Below are 19,703 nucleotides of genomic sequence, written 5' to 3'. Positions count from 1 at the left end.
AGACATTGTGAATTGATAGGGAAGCACTCAAAGGTAAAGGGCAACTGGGATGTGGGAAAAGAGAAGGGGAAGAAGGAGAAAGTTTGTATATATGTATATGCAGGATGGTCAACATGGCTGTTCTACTGTCTTGTATTTCTTTGCTGAAAGAACCTGTCAGTGAGTCCTTGGTTGATCAGCATTGCATGTCTATATCTGTTTTCATGAGAAACCACTTTGAAGATATCAATGTGTAACACAACAAGCATTGTTAATTCCCTACCACTTTGTTTGTAACCCTGTATTGTCTGTACTATTCTTTTGCAATTTTGTAAAATGTTGTCTGTCTGTTAATGTTTTCCTCCTTTTATTTTTAAAATAAAAAAATACCAACCATGTATAATCTTGTATAAGCTTAAAAATATTCACTCTCATATTCTTTCATACTTGTATATATTTTCACTTTTCACAGAATAAACCTGAATTGCAAAATTTACTCTCCTCAAATTCCTCCTCAAATTTTTACCTTTTGTAACATTCCTTCGTAAAGACTAACAGTGCTGTTGACTGGTTCTATTTTAGGTTCTAACACAAAATGTAGAATTAATATTTAGATTAAAATTTTCCTTATGCAGATATCGTTCTGATACAAAGCCTACAGTGATTTTGAAAAGGGATATCTTTCAGGTGTCTTCACTCTCCTTGACAGATTTAAGGCTGCAAAAGCCTGATACTACCATTTGTTTTTCTTCCTGGAGAGGGTTTTGCATGAGATGTCTGAAGAAGGAAAAACACTTATAATCCATGCCTTACATGAAGCACAGGAATAAGGAAAGAGGAACAGGGACAAGAAGGTGAGGTGGGGGATAAGGTAGGTGATTCTGATCAAATAAATCATTTTCAACAAAATTTCATGTCATTATAACTTTAAAATGATGGAAACATCCCACCTCTACAGTTTATGATTCCAAGTTTACTTCTGTGTAGAATCAAGATACAGAAGGAGATCATGAACTTATTTAGGAGTGTGAGAAATGCTTCTTTTCTTTATTTTAACTTTTTTTTTTTTTTTTTGGTTTTTCTCCGGTACCGGGAACCGAACTCATGACCTTGCGCTTGCCAGGCAGGCGCTTTGCCACTGAGCTAAATCCCCAGCCCCTCTTTTCTTTATTTTAAAGAGAGAAAAAAAAAATAAAAATGAGACAGAATTTCAAAACAAGATGATAGGAAATTAACAATGACTATTATAGTGCATATTGTTATCGTCAGAAGTGCATTTTTACTCTAATTTGTGTTTACTGAATACTTTCAAGTTTCTAATACTAAAAGAGGAGCTGAAGATACAAAAATTAAAATGTTGTCATTGTTTTTTAAATGTATGATCTCAGTGATTCTCACTATAAGTGAATGAGAAGGATGAATAAGATAGAGATGAAGGATTTTTAGAGCAGTTGAAAAACCTTGTTTATCCTGCCATGATAGGTACATGTCATTGTACATTTGTGAAAACCCATAAGAACATTATGAAAAAAACACTATGAATCATCAGTTATGAAAACTGTAGTAGTCTGTTGGAGGATATTGGTTATGAGTGAGGCAATATAAAAGAATGAGATAAGTAGAAAACCTCACTCCATTCTTCCTAACTTTGCTGCAAACCTGAAAATGGTCTGAAATTAAAGTTGCTTTGGAGGTAATTTTGTCAAAACCTATAAATTATTCATCATATCAAATGTAATCTATCATTTAAAAACAAGAAATCATCCAGGACTCCATGAGGACAGTTTGTCTTCTAAGAGCTTAAAGTAGTAACTTCAATAAATATTTAACAAGTGCATAAAAGAAAAACTGTGAGTTTATTCATTTAGCTTATTAGTACACTGTATAAAATTACCTCTAGGATATGTGTTTATAGTGTATAAAAAACATAAAGGAATTTTATGCTTAAAGTTGAGTTTCACCCTCAAGATCTTCCATATGTAAAAATATTTCAAAATTTTAAGAAATCCAATATCTGACACATTTCTGACTGTGTGAATTTCAAGTAAGGGGTATCCACATTAAAATTCAGAATCATTTTAGGGCCACTAAGTGAGAACCACCCAAAGCATCCTAAGGTAATAACAAGAAGACAGTAACAAGGTGAGATGAATTTGATACTAATCACTTGATAAGAAAATGTTTCCTGAAAAGTAGTCTTATACCAACACACTTTGTATGTACCTGTGTCCTTACCCCAGGTCTCTGAAAGGACCGCTAAGCCTTCTCCTATATTCACATTCAGGATGTCCTAAGTGGGTTGTGGTGGACATTTTCCTTTGTGGATGCAACAAAAATATCCAACATTCACCACGTACAGGAGGACAGGTTTATTTTGGCTTGTGGATACAGTCTATGACCAGCTGGCTCTGAGCAGAAACAGCATAGTAGAAGAGCCTGCTGGTGGAAGCTGCTCACATCATGTCAGCTGGAACTAGTAGACTGGAGGAAGAGCTGAGGAAGGAGATAGACCCTTCCAGGTCATCTTCAAATTATGCATGTCCTCCAACCAAGCCCCATGTCCTAACAGAACAGTCAGCTCTGAACTCATCACAATTCAATAATTTTCCAAACATACAAGGTTTCTGGGAACTCCCCAGATCTAGACCATAACCTTGGTGAAAATTCAAAGAGAAAATGTAATATTCTGATATGGAATTTAGTTTTAAGAAGACAAGAACATTTCAGAATTTCATAAAGGTTCTCCATCCAACCATTTCTACAACATCCAAACAAATTGATAATGTACTGTTGTGGATTTAGGTCATGCTTGCAGTCAGGAATGCAAATTTTGGGTTGAATAGAACAAAATTGTGTATGCTTCATACCAGAGTAATCATCACACTTTCTTAATAATATAAGACAAATGCAAAAGCATAGTCGTTGGATCACATGGGATGTTGCCTTCCCCTGCCACTTTAACTAGATCATCCTGCTTCCTCTCAAAAGGCAACAGTTTTAAATCCGCCAGAGTGACTCTGTCTGAAGTCCCTGGAAATCTAGGACTTCAGTGCCAAGCTCAGTATCTCAAAGAATCAAAAAGATAATGAATAAGTTTTAGTTTTAAAACCCTACAAAAATAGATGAAGTCAGCTTAGTCTCCCAAAGGTGGTGGAGTGACAATAAAATGATCATCCGGCCAGTGTTGCTGAACAAGTGTGTAGATTCGATGGCCATTGGCTGTTCTATAACCCTTAGATTTCTGTTGAGCCCTGCTTTGGGTTTAACTAAGTATAAAATAAGAGGAAATAATCCCCAGCACTTAAATTTTATAGAATTCAAATTCCAAAGCCTAAAGGCTTCAAAAAGGCATTTAAAGGCAGATCTGAATTGAAGAAATGAATCACCTGCTGTTTGGTCCCTCTGCAAGGAAGATCATCTTTCAACTAATTAGCAGAAGAAATGAGCCTGCACTTTAACCTACTTACTTCTGGAATCAATCATCCTGAGTCTACCTATTTTAATTAAGTGTATTTAAAGTTTGCACAAAAGGATTTAATTAGACTTAGCTGCTTTGCCTGGCTCGGAATCCCAGAAAGGGCACTTACATCATATAAAAGTGAACCATCATGGAGTAAGATTGACCTCGTGCCCTCTGAGATACAAGCTCTATGTTGTCCCTGAAGATGGGGAAGTTCTAAAAATATTCTCATGTTTGCTCTTGCTATTTAATCAGTTTTCAAATTGATGCATTTGCATTAGCTGAGTGTATAATGGGAAAGGATCTTAGATTTTTTTCTAGGAGAATTCCATCATTTCCTTCCAAAAATACACAGGCTTCAAGAGAGAATAACTTGACTGACCAAGAGACAGCAGTGATGGTGATGGGTTTAGAAAGCAGTTAGCAGTCACAGTCCCACGTTCCAGCCCACACTGCCGTGTTGGGGCCACTCGACTGCAAGGGGTGAGCATTTACTGTGAGCTGCTGAAAGCTATCACTCACTTTACAATGACTGGTTAATTACTTAGTCTTCATGATATCAGCCACCACAGAGCCCTCTCTTTTGCATAACCACACACAATTTCAAAACTGTCCTGACCAAAGGCCTTAGAGTACACCCTGACTTCTTCCTTATTTCAAATCCACATTTACTTGGATGTTGTGTATTTGTCTCTCCAAAGCCTTTTTTTTTTTTTTTAAATTAATGTGAGTATAAGTTCTTGCCACCACGTTAACCAGCTTAAAATTAATTCATGTCTAGAGCAGCATATGTGAAGAATATAGAAGACTTAAAATTGGAATAAGGAAGTAAAGACAGGGAGTATTAAACTTTCAGCTTACACAATGTTGGGGTAATTGAATTTCTTCCAACTCCACATACTCTTGCTGAGTATATAAATAAATATAATGCACATGAACAGATGGAAATAATTCGGACAAGGATCCTGTGAGCATCACATTCTAGAGTGGAAGACTGGGAGAGCACATAGTGGACAATATACAGCTTCACCAAGTATATTTCAGAACACAAAACACAAACACTACAGAGAGGGTGGCCACACACAAACACAAGGAAGAAGCTTTTCCTAGTTTTGGCTTTTATTACAGATTTGTTTTATTTTTCTGAGGCATTCATCATCATAAACATAACCTAAAACTCATTTGTGTATTTCATCAATTTATTCTCTCAATATGTAAAGAGCTACTAATACAAGTTCAGTGATTTTCTCTGTTCTGTCTATGCAGATATAAAGCAATGTCCTTCCTGAACATATATTCTAAAGCAAAAGGTGAGTGATAAATAACAAATAATGCTACATAATATAATGTCAGTGAGCAGGGAGTGTTTTGTGGAAAAGTAAACAGGATACTGAAGACAGAGAGGTATACGGAGAGTGATTGCACATGGGAAGCTCAATGTTTTCCTCTTTGGTCAGACACCAGAGTAAAGTGAAGGAAGGTGCACTGGAAATACCTGAGACAGTATCCAGGCAGAAGAGGAGTCAAATACAGAAGACAAGAGGAGACACCCTGCTTGTAGTTTGTGCAAAATAGCAAAGAGGGCAGGGTAGCAAGAGTCCAGTAAGCAAGAAAGTGGTAAGAAATAAAGAAGTGACTTTTTGGCTAGACCTTGTAAACCCTCATATGCCGTAGCAGCTTTTTGATTTAATTATAATTCTGATTACAGAGCATTGACTCTAGTATGCTTATTTTTAAATATAATTTCTTGTTTCCATAAAAGGTTGCAATAAATAGTATAAGAAGCTATAATTTCTCCTTTACCCAGAATCACCCATTTGAACATTTGGTTCTATTTGCTTTACTAATCTTCATTTCACTCTCCATATAGGTTTTTAAGTCTCAAGATATGCACGCACATATATACTTTTTTTCTGAATGATGTAGCAAATCAAGAGATTGATTTTAACTTGGAGATTTAAATCACCCCATAAGAAAAAAGACATTTAAAAATATAGAACATAAATCAGAAGAGCCACTATTTCATATCTGTAGGCCTTGATAATCTTATTTTGTAGGTATTCCTAATTTGCATTTTTTCTAATAAGACTCATTTTTTGGTAAGACTTTGTTAGGAATACTGTCAAAATTATGTGGTGCCTTTTCCAGTGCAAACTATTAGACTGTGGATAGCTTTGGTGCTTCCGCATATTTAGTGAGTCCTTTCATTTTCATGAACAGGTCAGCCTTTTCATTTTATCCTGCTGAGTGTGTCTATATTACAGTATCCTTATGATCTTCATTTGTATTTCTTTGATAACAAATGATTTCAGTATTTTTTTTTTTTTGGTTTTGGATATTTATCTTTTTTCCTTTGTGAAGTATCTGTTCATATGCTTGGTCTTTTACATTGGGCTATCCTGTCATTACTCTATTTTTATTATTAATACATTGTAAGTACAGATTCTTTTGGTATCTTGAATATTTTCCTCCTGTCTCTTACTTGCCCATTCTGTTTCCTTAACCATGTCTTTTGATAAAGGAGAATTTCAGATTTAAGATCAATTAGTTTGCCATTTTTAGTTTTATTCTTGCTGCAGGGTGTGTGCCTTCTGAGAAGTATATGGCCAGTGTCATACCATGAACTATACTTCCAAATTTAAGGCCAATGTTCCTTTTCCACGTCACTTCTTATGGATTTTACTGTATGAATGGCTAAGTAGTTATACATATGAAGGTTCATCAGATTTTTTCTAACATCTTCCTTCATTGGTGGTATCCCCTAAAGTTAATTTACATGTTCAGCTGAAACAATTGTGAGAAAATGGATTCACTCATTCTGTAAATGTTTATGATTTTCTGTAACGTGGAAGACACTGTTAGCTCTTGGTATCATCCTCTGCGACCTTAATACTGCTGATCAGAATTTTCACTGCACACCTATCAAATACCAGGCATGATTCAAAGCACTATTCTGATGAAGTGTGAGTTCTAATACCTGGATTCAAGTGCAAGTCTATTTTCTGTCAAAGTCCTTGCTCTTTCTATGAGCCAGAAAATAGTAGACCTGAGAGGACTGTCTTTGGTTTATTTTTTCAGTAATGCTTTATTTTTTGTTCCTTCTGATTCTCCCATATCTTATGAATTATAGCTGAGAGCAACTTATTCTCTTCCATGTTCTTTTTTCTCTTTCAAAAAGTCAGCTATTTCTAGCCATACACCAGAGAAACTAATGAGTTCTTTGGAACAAAGTTCTTCGTAGACACTCAGGGAAAGAGGAAGATCCCGCAATATGAGGTTGCCTTGTCTGTGAGCATCGCTAAGGGAGCCACAAGGATGGTGCCTTGTCAGCTCTCACTGCTACTTATTTACAGAGGAGAGCTGCTCATCAGCCTTCCACAGAACTGAGGGGCACCTGAGTAGCTAAAGCAGATTTTAATGGACATTCCTAATGGGATTGGAATTACGGCATTCCTCCACCAAGGAACTGCCCCATCTTCAATTTGTCACCATTGTAAGAGAAGGTAATTTTCTTAGCATCAGTGTAGGCTAAATTTAAGTATGTTTTCCTGGGAAGAAGATTGGGAAAAGATTAAGTGCTAACATTTTCAATACAGTGTATGCAGCGAGCTTTTAATACATCTCCATAAAAGGGATCAACAATTATTTGAAATGTTTTTGTAATGATGATGCTAATGTCTGTTTTTATAAGATGTTGTATCCACCTAACTACATTCACAGTAAACTTGTCAGCTGTCAACAATACTGGTCCTGTAATCTAGTTCCCAGGTTTATTAACTGTTGTGCCCTGTGGCATTTTCACAGAATGACTGTATCACATTGAGCCAGAGGCCGCTTTCACTTCTAACATAAATACAAGAACAACCTTAATAAAACAGATGAATTACACTGCAGTGTAAATTAGACTGTTCTAATGAACTCTGAGGGCGAATGTAGTGAAATAGTAACCAATGTGATTAGGTTTACTACACCAAAGACAGTTACTGTAAATCATGCATGCCTGCCAATTTTTATTTTATTTTACTTTATGTTATTGGTTTTTTCATTCACATCTCTCACCTCTTGAGGGAGCAATTGATTTGCCCACCGATTACAGCTCAGTCCTCTGCAGTCCTCAGCCAGCTTTCCCAGGTCTATGTGCAGACTCACAACACAAATGCAGAGAAAGTCCACAAAACCTGAACACCTCCTCCATCCAACTGGACATGTAAGCCCAAGAATAGTGGATGTTCCAAGGAATTAGATGCAAGATTTGAATTATTTATGTGCAGATAGGTTTGGGAAGTGTCAGTAAGATATGATTTTATTGTTAGTGCTGTTGTTCTGATAGAAGTAGATCAAACTAAGGAAACTGAAGCCAACTCTATAACAAAAGTGGGAAGAGAAAAGGACAATTTGGGAGGAAAAGTTGCTTTCTCTGTAGAAGCAATAGGTGGACATGAGGGTTGGAGAATACTAAGAAAAGTCCATGTAAAATACTGTTTTGTAGAGAAATGAATTTGTAAAATGATTAATTATTAACCATGTTTGACCTAGCATGTATAAAGTAAAATGATCTATATTAAGTGAGCATAATCTTCAAAGCAAGCATGGGTATAAATATTCCTCACTAAAACATTGCCTAGGAAAATAACTTTGACATGTTTTTCCCAAAAAGAGCCTATGAATCTATCAGAATGAAAACTGGGAAAGAATAAGCAAGTGTTACAAATGGAACTGAATGCTCAACCTTGGGTTTCAGAGGAAGAACTTCTACATAAAGCACAATGTCTGGCCTGTATATATAGCTACTGGTTTAGTCTCTATTAGTGTTGAAATACAGAGTTGGTAAGGAAATGAAAATGAATTATTTCACTAAAAATTATCAGAAGGAAGGACATGCGGCATCTGTAGCATTTCACTCAGTGCATAACACAGTGGAGAGGAGGACCTTGGATTTCCAAAACACAGCTCTACAGGTCAAGGTTTGGAGAAGTTATTTGTATGTGAAGAACCCATGGGAGCACTAACTGTCTGATTTTATGGAGGATGTCTACATATTATCTGTCTTTCATACCAAAGTCAAAATTTCTGAGTAGGAGCTTTGTCCAGCTCACCTCTGCACCTACTGCAGAGAGCCACATAGGAGATGGGCAGTACATGTGCACCAGACTGCTGCAGGGAAGAGCCAGGGATTTGCCACTGGCCCAGACAGTAACCTAGACCTTTGGTTCACAAGGAAGTTATGCCTGCATTGTGAATGACTAATTTATTCAGAGCACTACAAAAGAGCAGAGAATTGATATTGGAACCAGTGCCTTGCCAAAGAGAGAAGGGCCTGGTAGTTTGGAAGGTAGAGGGTGTCCAGGGGTGTCAATCAGTGGGCAACTGCAGCAGCAAATTTGCAAAAGGAGGGAGATCTGCCTTGACAAAATGTAAATCTTTGGCTAGGCTACCAACTGCATGTGTGAGTGCAGAACATCTTTCATGGGTGTCTGTAGCAGACAACATAGCACATTGGCAAGGAGAGGAGAGATGAGCTGGTGATGCAGACAGTCAATGGGGGCAACAAAATGGTCAGCAGTGCCCTACACCATACGCATAGGCTGGTGAACATCTGTGTTGCAATCTATTGCCCACAGTGGAAGGCAATGGAGATATTGTCTAAAAGAACAATGCTTTCTCACTGTAGGAGGAAAAACTTAGCCAAGGTCAATGTTACACAAACTTAATGATAAGTTGAGAATTGAAAGTCAGGTCTCTTGAATTCTTTTTTATCTTAATTCACTCAATTTTGCATGGATTTTTTTATTTTTTTTATTTTTTACCACTTTGAGACAGGGTCTTGCTATGTACTTCAGGGTGGCCTTGGACTTGCTATGTAGTGCAGGCTGCCCTTGAACTCACGGTCTACTCCTGCCTCATCCTCCCAAGTGCTGGGATTATAGGTATGTACCATCATGCCCAACTAGTTACTATACAGTCTAAAGGAAACAATGAAAAAAGTTCCCAGGACATACTGCTGAAATTGCTCCACATGGATGAGAAAGAAGTTTAAAATAAATGCCATGCAAATGAAACCTCTCTTTCTTTAAATTGTGTCAGATATCACGTCTCAGCAATGAGAATGCCAACTAATACACATGATAGTGTGCTTAAACAAGATTGGAGCCAGGTGTGCTTGCACACGCTTGCAATCCCAATACTCAGAAGGTTGAGGCAGGAGGATATCCATGACTTTGAGGCCAGCTTGAGCTACATAGTGAGTTCCAGGCCAGCCTGAGTGTTATATGCTGATCCAAGAACTGTACGTTATATTCTTGTCTTTTGTACCCATACTCAATAACTATTTTAAAAGGAGGAAAATAAATTCTGATAAAAGCTTGATTCATTCATTTGTTTGACAAGTATTTATTGAGTTTTAACATTGATTCAGGTTGTGGCCACATGATGTGAGTATTCCTGTGCCCGGGTTTCCCCAGTTTACCTACGGCCATGCTTGCTTGTTTCTGGAATCCGAAAAACAGAAATATGATGGATTCCAGCGAAAACTACAGATGGAGTGCAAAAGAAGTCCAGTGAAAATACTCTAAGTCATCCAAATGGAGTGGGATATTCTTCTTGGCTGCTCATGGGATAGACAAGGCAAGCGTGAGAGAGCACTGTGCTACATTGCTCTTGGTGAGTTCTTAACCCATCTTCAGCTACTTCATCCTCAGCAGCCAGGTTAAAGGATTTCACCTTCAGGATCAAAAGACAATTGGGAAATTAGGAAAGGGAATTGTGGGTACCAAGACAAAGTTGCTGACAAAGACCAAAGTTTAAATAAAACATGTTTGGTGGAGATGAATCAATACTTTATTTGTTAAGGAGAAGTAAAAGTACAAAAAAGGCTTGTACAACAGAGCATAAAAAAGTGAGAAATCAATTCTACTTAATTCAGAATGCTTGAAGAGTCACCTATGCCATTGTGTATGAATAATTCACGAGCAGAAATTTATTGCAGGCACACATTGTTTGGTTTGGATTTTGCACTGGCCCTCGTTTGACCTAAATCCTGTAAAGAATGATATCTAACTAATTGAAATAACATTTTTCAAGTAAGACAAAGCCTCTGGAGTATTCCTAACATGATCCTGAAATAGAATTTGGATGATAAATTATCAGATAGCATTTGTTTTAGTGGCGCAGTATTTTAGCATGTTAACTATGAGGGATTGAAGATGTTCTTGTCTATCCATTGTCACAAGTGAGAAATAAATTGGAGGGGAAGAAATCTTGCAGCCAGCTTTCCTTCCCATCTATGCCAGTCATACTGAAGCAGTGCTCATTACTTTTCCTAGTGCTTATGACCAACCTAAGGAGACACTGCCAAGAGCAGAGAACTTAGAACCAGGAGGATGTGGCAAATCATCAGAGAAGGGAGTTCCACGGAGCTTCAGACAGAACCGCACCTCATTGTATCAAGCAAACAAGGGTACTTAGTCCAGCAAAGTGAATTTGGAAATGAGGAACATGAAATTTAAGACTTGACTTGATTTCATAAAAGTCATTTGCTCAGTCATACAGAGTCTGAGAGCAGATGTAGGATTCTTTCCTACTGAATGGAAGGTCCTTTTAGGTTGATACTATTCACGGGCTTTGCTGTTGATATGACATCTGATACAGTACTACTAGTGCTTTCCTTTAGTAACAGTTATATCACAATAGTTTCCTATAACTTTCCAAGCACTGCTGTGAGAGTTTGACTGATCAAATCCTCAGACATACAGAAAATGAGGTACGGCTGGCTCAACATTCCCCATGTCACAGAGTACACAGCAAGACTGCAGCTCAGGTCCCCTCACTAGGCTCGTTAAGTGTGAGTGTGTGTGCCAGTCACACTTGTAGGGTGCTCATGCAGATTCCATGCACAAGGTCTGGGGAGGATCTGGGAGTCTACCATTACAGCGAGTTCCAGGTTGCAGCTATAGTTTTAGACTGCAATTTAAATAACAAGTCTCAAAATCATTCTGCTTCAGTGGTAATACTTCTTTGAAAAAATACATAAAATTCTTGAAATCATACAGTTATGAACTTACAACACACACGATCACAAAAAGTACAGGGTCGTTTTACTACTCAGGGTGCTATAGGAAATGGAGCCAAGAATTTGTCAAGATCTATTTATCTATCTATCTATCTATCTATCTATCTATCTATCTATCTATATCTATCTATCATCTATCTATCCACATGCACATATATACATAGACCATATATAGATGATCAATAGACATTTATTTATATGTTTATATTGGTTTATCCATACATATGTGATATATATACTAACACATAAATATACATGAGACCATATATTTATATCTGAATATATCCTATTTTTTATACAGACAGAGAAACAGTAGTATCTGTCTACACTAGATGACTAAAGAGAATTACTACAAATGACTGGCTCATGTAACTGTGAGGATGGCAAAATCTCAAAATATAGAAACTGAGGCAGAATGTTGGACACTTGGAAAGTTGACATTTCAGTTCAAATCTCAAAGCAGGAAATAAACTAATGTTCTAGATCAAAGACTACTAGGTAAGAGAAATTTCCTTTTCATCATAGAAAGGTCAGCCTTTTTGCTCTAGTCAATCTTTCAACTATTAGATAAGGTCACCCCCTGTGAAATGACTTGAAGAAGGGCCATACTCAGATTGTTGATTACAAATGTTAGTCTTGTCCAAAAATATCTTCATAAAAACACAGAATATTTGGCCAATTATCTGGGTACTTCATGGCCCAGTCTAGTGGACACACCCAATAAACCACCACAGTCATAGAATTTTGATGTTATTAAATATTCCATGCCAGTGGCTGGTATTGAATTCTGAAGGCCTATTCTTTTTCAGTTGATATCTGCATATAACCTTTTGGGAGTGGGTTACTGTTTAAATATGTATAAGGACTTTGTTGATATTGTACCTTTCTTGGAATTCCAGTCAAATGGTGAGTCCAGAATTTTCCTGCTGTATTTGCATCCATTCTTTATTGATTTAGAAAGAATCTTCCAGGAAGGTATGAGTGATTTACCAAAAATCCTACCACCACCCCAACCTCCAGTCTCAAGAAACTGTCTTTCTGCACTAGGCTTCACCCTTACCTTCATCTCAAGCCTGTGTATTGATAGTATCTAACTGGTATGAATTTTATTAGACATCATCATTCAGACTTTCACAATACTGAGAATTGATTACTGATTTATCAAATACTGAGTTTTCATTCTTGCAAAGCTAGTAAAAGTGAAGCTATTGATTTGCTTCATTGGAACTGGACTGCGTGTGGCTTTTCGTAAAGGACAACATGCTTAAGCGCACATATATAACAGGTGAAATGTTTTCTGTGAAATGGCATTCTGGAATTTTAAAATATGAATTGAAGAGATTTGGAAATAAATGAACTTTGGTTTTAACCCCAGTACTGTCATGCTCTAGGAACATGACTTTCATCAAATTTACTTACTTCTTGATACTATAGCCTTCATAGGAATAAGGACAACAGAAAATAATTGCTATTTTAATTAAAGTACAACTCCAGTAGGTCTTTAATACATCATAGCTACCATTTTATTTATTACCAGGAACATAATTGGTGGTGTCAGGTCCTACCCTACAAAATATTAGCATAAAAAGTGAATTAATTAGCTTCCTCTTACCATACTGGAAATACTTGAAGTAATTAATTTATGAAGAAAATTATTTATTTAATTTATGATATGGAAGTTTCAGCCCAGTATTTGAGGACTCAAAACTTTGAGCCTCCAGTGAGGACACTTGATCCATTAATGCCAATGCAGGGAGTGTTTGTTAGAGCAAACCACACTGGTTGGGATCAGCAAACAGAGAAAGATTGAGACACCAAGATCCCAGGATCTCTTTTGAGGGTACCCTCACATGACCATATGACCTAGCATAAAACTACACTATGTAAAGGTCCAAAGCATCTCCCAGTATTACCACTTTGGGGCCCAAGCATTTTTAAATGGACCTTAGGGAGATAGTATGCATAAACAGATGAAAGCAAAGGTGCATCTGAATTTAGTTTCTACAAATTTTTTTTGCATGTTTGGGAAATACACCATGTTAGATCTAATTTAAGGAGATTTTCCTTGTCTAGCTTTAGAGGACTGCAAAAATCACTGGGATTGGATATTGCATGTGTTCACCCACTTCTCAAAGGGATTGAAGATACATTGCAGCAGAATTAGTCCAGCTCACAATCAAGTTTAGAGAGTTTTCACATATGCTGAGACTTGGTAAACCATTTCTTGAGAAGTAAATAGATTTATTTTTCAGAGAGTGGGGGATCATAATACAAGGAGGTGTTTGGAGGATTTATTAATGGTTTTCAAATCTTTTTATTATTGCTCTCGTAAGAAGCCTTTTGAGGCACCATTTTCTTTAGACACTTCCCTCATCCCATGAAATTTTAATATTACAGATGTCTTTGTTCATTTTCTGTGGTTACAACACAATACCATCCCAGGTAATTTATAAACAATGGAATGTTTAGTGTATGTCCATTAAATGTACTATATGCACATATGTTCTTTATGGATTGAATGACAACAATTTACTTTGCTCTTACACCAGGACCATTATTGTTATTCTTCTTATTATTATTACTAATTAATTAATTAATTTTTTGCTCTTTTGGAGGCAATACTGCTTCATGTTAGAAGGAATAGTGAAAAACCAGTACTGATTCTTCTCAGGCCACTTCTGTGTTAAGAAAAGGGACCAATCATTTTACAAAGTCACAGCAAGTTTACAAACATGGCAGGCAATGAAAAACTCACAAGTGAAACAACCATTCCCTTTAGAAAATCTTTGAATTCTAGGACAACAATTCATTCAAGAATTGTTGAAAGAGAAAAAAAAATAGGTTGGTTGATATTTCTTCAAACAAAATAATGTAGGAATGACATGACGGGGATACAGTGAGAACTAGAAGGACCCTGCTGTCGGTGAGAATTTTACATCATTGAAATCAGCACACTAACAATCCAATGTCAGTTCTGACAGTCTACTTTTCTTCTGTTTACAGTGTGACAGGTGCTGTTTGCTATTTCTGTGAGGCCAGGCTTAGTGCAAAACCTTCTTAAATTTTATGAAGGTCTCTCCAATCAGGCAGAATCAGTAGAGGTTGCTTTGGAGTGGAGTGGTGTTTTGGTTACTTTTCTCTCATTGCTGAGACAAAATACCCAACGCCCAAAATTAAGGAAGGAAAGGTTTATTTAGCTCACAGTTTGTGGAGGCTTCAGTCCATACATGGCTAGCTCCAAGGAAGAGTGGCACATGGCAGAGGACAACCTTTCATGGCATCAGAAGACAGCAAAAGCAGCAACAGCAAAAGAGAGGAGTGGTGGCAAGCAGCCTCTTTCTCTCCCTTACATACACAAATTATCTGCCCCACGGCAGGTGTAGCACTCACACCCATGAATCAGTCATTAACTCTAGAAGCCTGCCCCTTGACTGCATGAGGCTTTTGGAGGACATCCAGAACCAAACCATAACAGGTGGGCACACATCCAGATGTCCTGTGGTTCAAGTGTTTCTGATAAGAGGGATCTGACAGTGTGAGTCACAATGGCTGTGATATATTCAGTGGTGCAGATGGTGGTGGGAAGTGCGGCAAGAGGAGAAGGGAGGAAGTCATAACTGTGTTGTGGAGTTTGGTCTTTAACCTCAGGTCAGTGTCAAGCCATCACTGTGTCTTAAGTCAGTGAGTGGGTTTGTGATGTGATTAAATTCTCTTGGCTGTCTTATGAAGAACAGATGGAAGCAGGGTAAGGGTGAGGAGGAGCAAGGACTTGTAAATTAGAGAAGGGAATGCGAATAGTCCAATTATGAGAAAATTGCAGGCTTCCCGATGAGAGAAAATGATAATGTAAAGCAGGGTAGCTTAGCTATAGGGAAAATGTGGAATGTATTTAGGGAATGAATTTAATACAATCATTTTAAAGATTGGTTGAAGGGTGAAAATAAGAAATATCGGTGGATCTATTAGCTTAACTCAGTGGATGTAGGTAATATTCCTTAAAGTACGGGAAGCCTCCAAGAGTCTTAGATGCCTTGAATTTTACATGACTTTCAGACAATTAAATGACGATCTGATGGGGAAAATTAGAAACATGACAAAGTACAGATAGGAAATCTTAGCTGGATTGTAAATGTGGCTTCCCTCTGTGCCTTCATGGTAATTAAGGTTTTGGTATGAATGATGTCACTCTGAGAAGGAGAGCGAATAGATGGAGCTTTAAGATTAGACTGAGACTAACAGAAGAAATGTGAGATGCGCAGGAAGAAAAGTGGGGCATGATGGGAGTCCAGGGAATAGAAAACTTTGTGATCAACTTGGCTGAGTCTTGGGTAAGGCCCAAGAAACACGAGAACTAAACAATTTACATTCAAACTTGTAACAAAGCAGTCATCGGTAATCTCTGAGGAGCTGCTTAAATGAGTGCTGGTGAAGAATCTCTGTTGGGATCAGACTGGGAAGAGCACAAATTGAGAACAGACAGCTCTTGAAAATTCTAAAAGAGGGGGATGGTAGCTGGAGGTGTTTAGGAGTTAAGAAAGCCTTGTTGGATATTAGCATTTAATTCAGGAAATACAAACATGGTAGTGCTACTAGAAAAAAGAGGATATTAGACAAGGAGAGAGAAGAAAATATGAACAGGTTTTCTGAGAAGGCTGAAAAGGAATATCCCAAAGGGAGGAAAAGCAAGGATTTCCTTATAGGAAAGTCAACATCAAGTCTTCCATTATTATGGGTTATATTCACCTTGTCATATGGTATAAGAACCAGGAAATAGTGACGTAGATTCTGCAAACATTTCTAAGAAAGAAAAAGATTCTTTTTTGTTATACTGTAAACCTCAGACTTAGGAAAGAGGCGGTATCTGGCATTTTGGAAGGACTCAGCACCAAGCTGAAGAGATGTCTCTGTACACCATTCTCTGATACGTCAGTGGCCACAAACTCTGCGATGTACCAGGGCAGCCACCACCAAAGTGTTCCTCAGCACTCTGCAGCCACGGTAGCTGTTAAATTATCCCAAATCAATGTGAAGCTATGCAATGGAAATGTTAGGAAAATATGTTCCTGCGAACCTAAATGGTGTGTAGATGAAATAAACCATAATTACACAGACTTGGAAATTATCATTCTGTAGCCAAATTATCCAAAGATTCATCAACTCAGAGCTTAGTTTATTATTTACATAATGATTTTAAAAAGAACTGTCCATTTTATGCCACAGAAAGAGCCTTCTTTGCATTAAAGTACAGAGACTATATGATAGGGTAGGTAGAAAGTGGACTTGGTTTCAGAACAATTTGGGTTGAAATTTCAAGTGATCACTCATTTTGATGTGATCATCAGAAAATATTTAAATTCCTAATTTTTAAAATTTTCTTTTCTTTTTTTTTTTTTTAAATTTTATTTTCTTAAAAATGAAGACATTTCTTACCGTTGGCATGATGAGTGAATGAAACATAGATAGAAAGTTTCAACTTAGATTAGGTCAGGTGCTCATGAGGGATAAAGTTATTCCGGAGATTTTTGAGCCACAGAATGCAAACTGGCTAAATTACATCTATTGTAAGATTTTCCTTAGCGAAGATTTATAGTTTTATCCATAATCACAATATATATCTGTTATGGTTGATACATTGTGTCAACTTGGGGGGTCTAGAGGTTTGGCTAAGTGACTCAGCAGGAAGCCAGGGTGCTTACTCTGTATACATCCTGAGCCTGTGGAAGAGGAGGGCATGGAGATTATGTGAGAGCTACATGCCCCTTAGGTGGGGGTAGCCTGTTTACAAAGTAAGACAGGGAAAAAAGCTGCTTGCCACCATTCCTCCCATTTGCTCTGGCTGCTTTGCCGTTGGGCTGCCACTCCCCCCCGCCTTTTTGCTCTTGTTGCTTTGCTACCTTCTGCCTCGGAGCCAGCCAAGTATGGACTGAAACCTCCACAAACTGTAAGCTAAATTAACCTTTCCTTTCTTCATTTTGGGTGTTGGGTATTTTGTCTCAGCAATGAGAGAAAAGTAACCAAGACAATAGCCCATTAAAAATAAAACACTTGTGGGTCTGATTTATTTCACTTATGATTATGGTCTCTAGTGGCATCCCTCTACCTATAAAAGCCTCAAGTTGATCCTTCTTGATAGCTGAGTAATGTATAAAAATACCACATCTTTTTTATCCATTCCTCAGTTGATGGGCCTTTGGGTTGTTTCCAAGATTTAGCTATGACAAATTTTGGTGCTATAAACATACATGCACATGTATTGCTGTGGTATGATGTTTTTAATTATTCTAGGGAAATACCTAGAAGGGGAATAGCTGGGTTAAGTGGGACCTCTAATCCTAGTTTTGTGAGGAATCTCCACATTGATTTCCACAGTGGTTTCACCAGTCGATAGTCCCACCAACAGTGGAGAAGCGTTCCTTTTTCCGCACAGCTGCTCCAGTGTTTGTTATTGGTTGATTTCTTGATGATAACCATATGTTGTTGCTATTTGTAAAATTCTCTTTAAAATAAAATTAAAAAAAAAAAAAAACACTTGTTCCTACATTGAAGTTGGTTGTGTCCAGCAAGATATAGGTGGAACACGATTTGAGGGACAACCTGGAGGTCTCCTTCAGAGCAGCTGTTACAAAGAGGCATGAGCTCATGCCTTTCTATCTCTGTCCTTCTTTGAAAAGAATGAGAAAGACTTGGTGCCGGTGTTCACTTTAAAATACAGAATAATGCTTGAAAAGGAAAAAATAACCCCCTTCCTAAACTGTCACAGTTTTCCATCTCCTATCTTTTGGTTTTATGCAGCTTAAATCATTGAGATGCTGGATTTTCTGGTATAGAGCTAAGAGTTTTGCTATTTTGCAATCACTTACCCAAAACAAATACACTCGAGTTCTCTATGGAAACTGAGTAAAACAACAAATGTATTTACATTTGAATGTGCTATCCTTGATATATACAATACACTTTCATACTATCTCCAGATTCTAAAATAAAGTATATTCTTAGTCTTCAAATTATAAATTATAATTGCCAATCTCAGTAAAGATCTTTCTTAGCTCCTCATGCTACTAGTCATTCCCTCCTTGATGTCTCTACATTTATAGGAGACTTTATTATAACTCCACCTTATCAAAATCAATTAAGTTGGCTTTAAACACAGGAAACATTTAATCTTCTCAAAGCATTAGAAGAAGAAAAGGTTCTGTGCATGTCTATGTGAAGCTGTTGCTCTTTAGAGAGCCCTGTGTTAAATCATGCCTGCATACCATAATACACACACACACACACGCATGCACACACATTTATCTGTATGTGTGTATACATGGACATAAATATACATGGAAAGAATACCTTAGCTACCAAGCAGCAAAAGACAGTTTTCTCACTAGTGAGTAATTCAACTATTATAATTACCACATGTAGAAAAGTCCTTTTTATCCTTTTGATCTAAAAAAGAAACAGGTCTCATGTTTGGTAATTGGGACATAACGATGAAATAAATTATTATCTGGGTCCATGTGCAGCATCCACTGTCCTTCCATAGTGTGATCAAAGCCATAGAGAGCACCAATGCTGAGATTTTCCAATCCAGAGAATGGTTTCTATACAGCCCTGAACTATCCAGTCACAAGGCATTTCAGTACATATGGGTAACCCAATCACTTAGTGTTTAGGATGCAACACTTTATTGTAATGGCAGTTATCTCTGAAGTGGAAACAGTAGTAAATCATGCTTTTGAAATTTGACCTGTGAGTGTGTGCATGCTATAATGAAGAGGGAGATGTTCCTCATAGCTCTTGGGAAGACTTTTACATCTAGCATCTCCTCAAGTTGAAACCCTTGCATTTTTCCAGGATGACTTTGGATGTGTCACTGCACCTCAATGGCAAACCTTGATTCACATTCAGTTGCCTATTTCTTTTTATTTCACTACTATAAAATCTGCTACAGTGTATTTGTCTAGCTTATCTGGGGGATTCCTTAACAGTACATTATTTGAGCCTTGAATTTCTTTTTTACTGTTGCTGTTTCTTTACTGGAAAATACAATAAAGAGAGTGGGGGTAAGCATATGAGTTCAAAAGCCACTCTGATATATTTTTGATTTTATTTATTTTTTGCTTTTACAGTGTTTTGAGGACAGCCAATAAGATTGTCCCTGCTGAGCTTTCTTTTTTTTTTTTTTTTTTTTTTTTTTTTTTTTTT

The sequence above is a fragment of the Chinchilla lanigera genome, unplaced genomic scaffold, assembly GCF_000276665.1.
Source record: "Chinchilla lanigera isolate Chin_1 unplaced genomic scaffold, ChiLan1.0 scaffold00060, whole genome shotgun sequence".
Taxonomy (NCBI): domain Eukaryota; kingdom Metazoa; phylum Chordata; class Mammalia; order Rodentia; family Chinchillidae; genus Chinchilla; species Chinchilla lanigera.
This window is presented reverse-complemented; position numbering follows the sequence as displayed.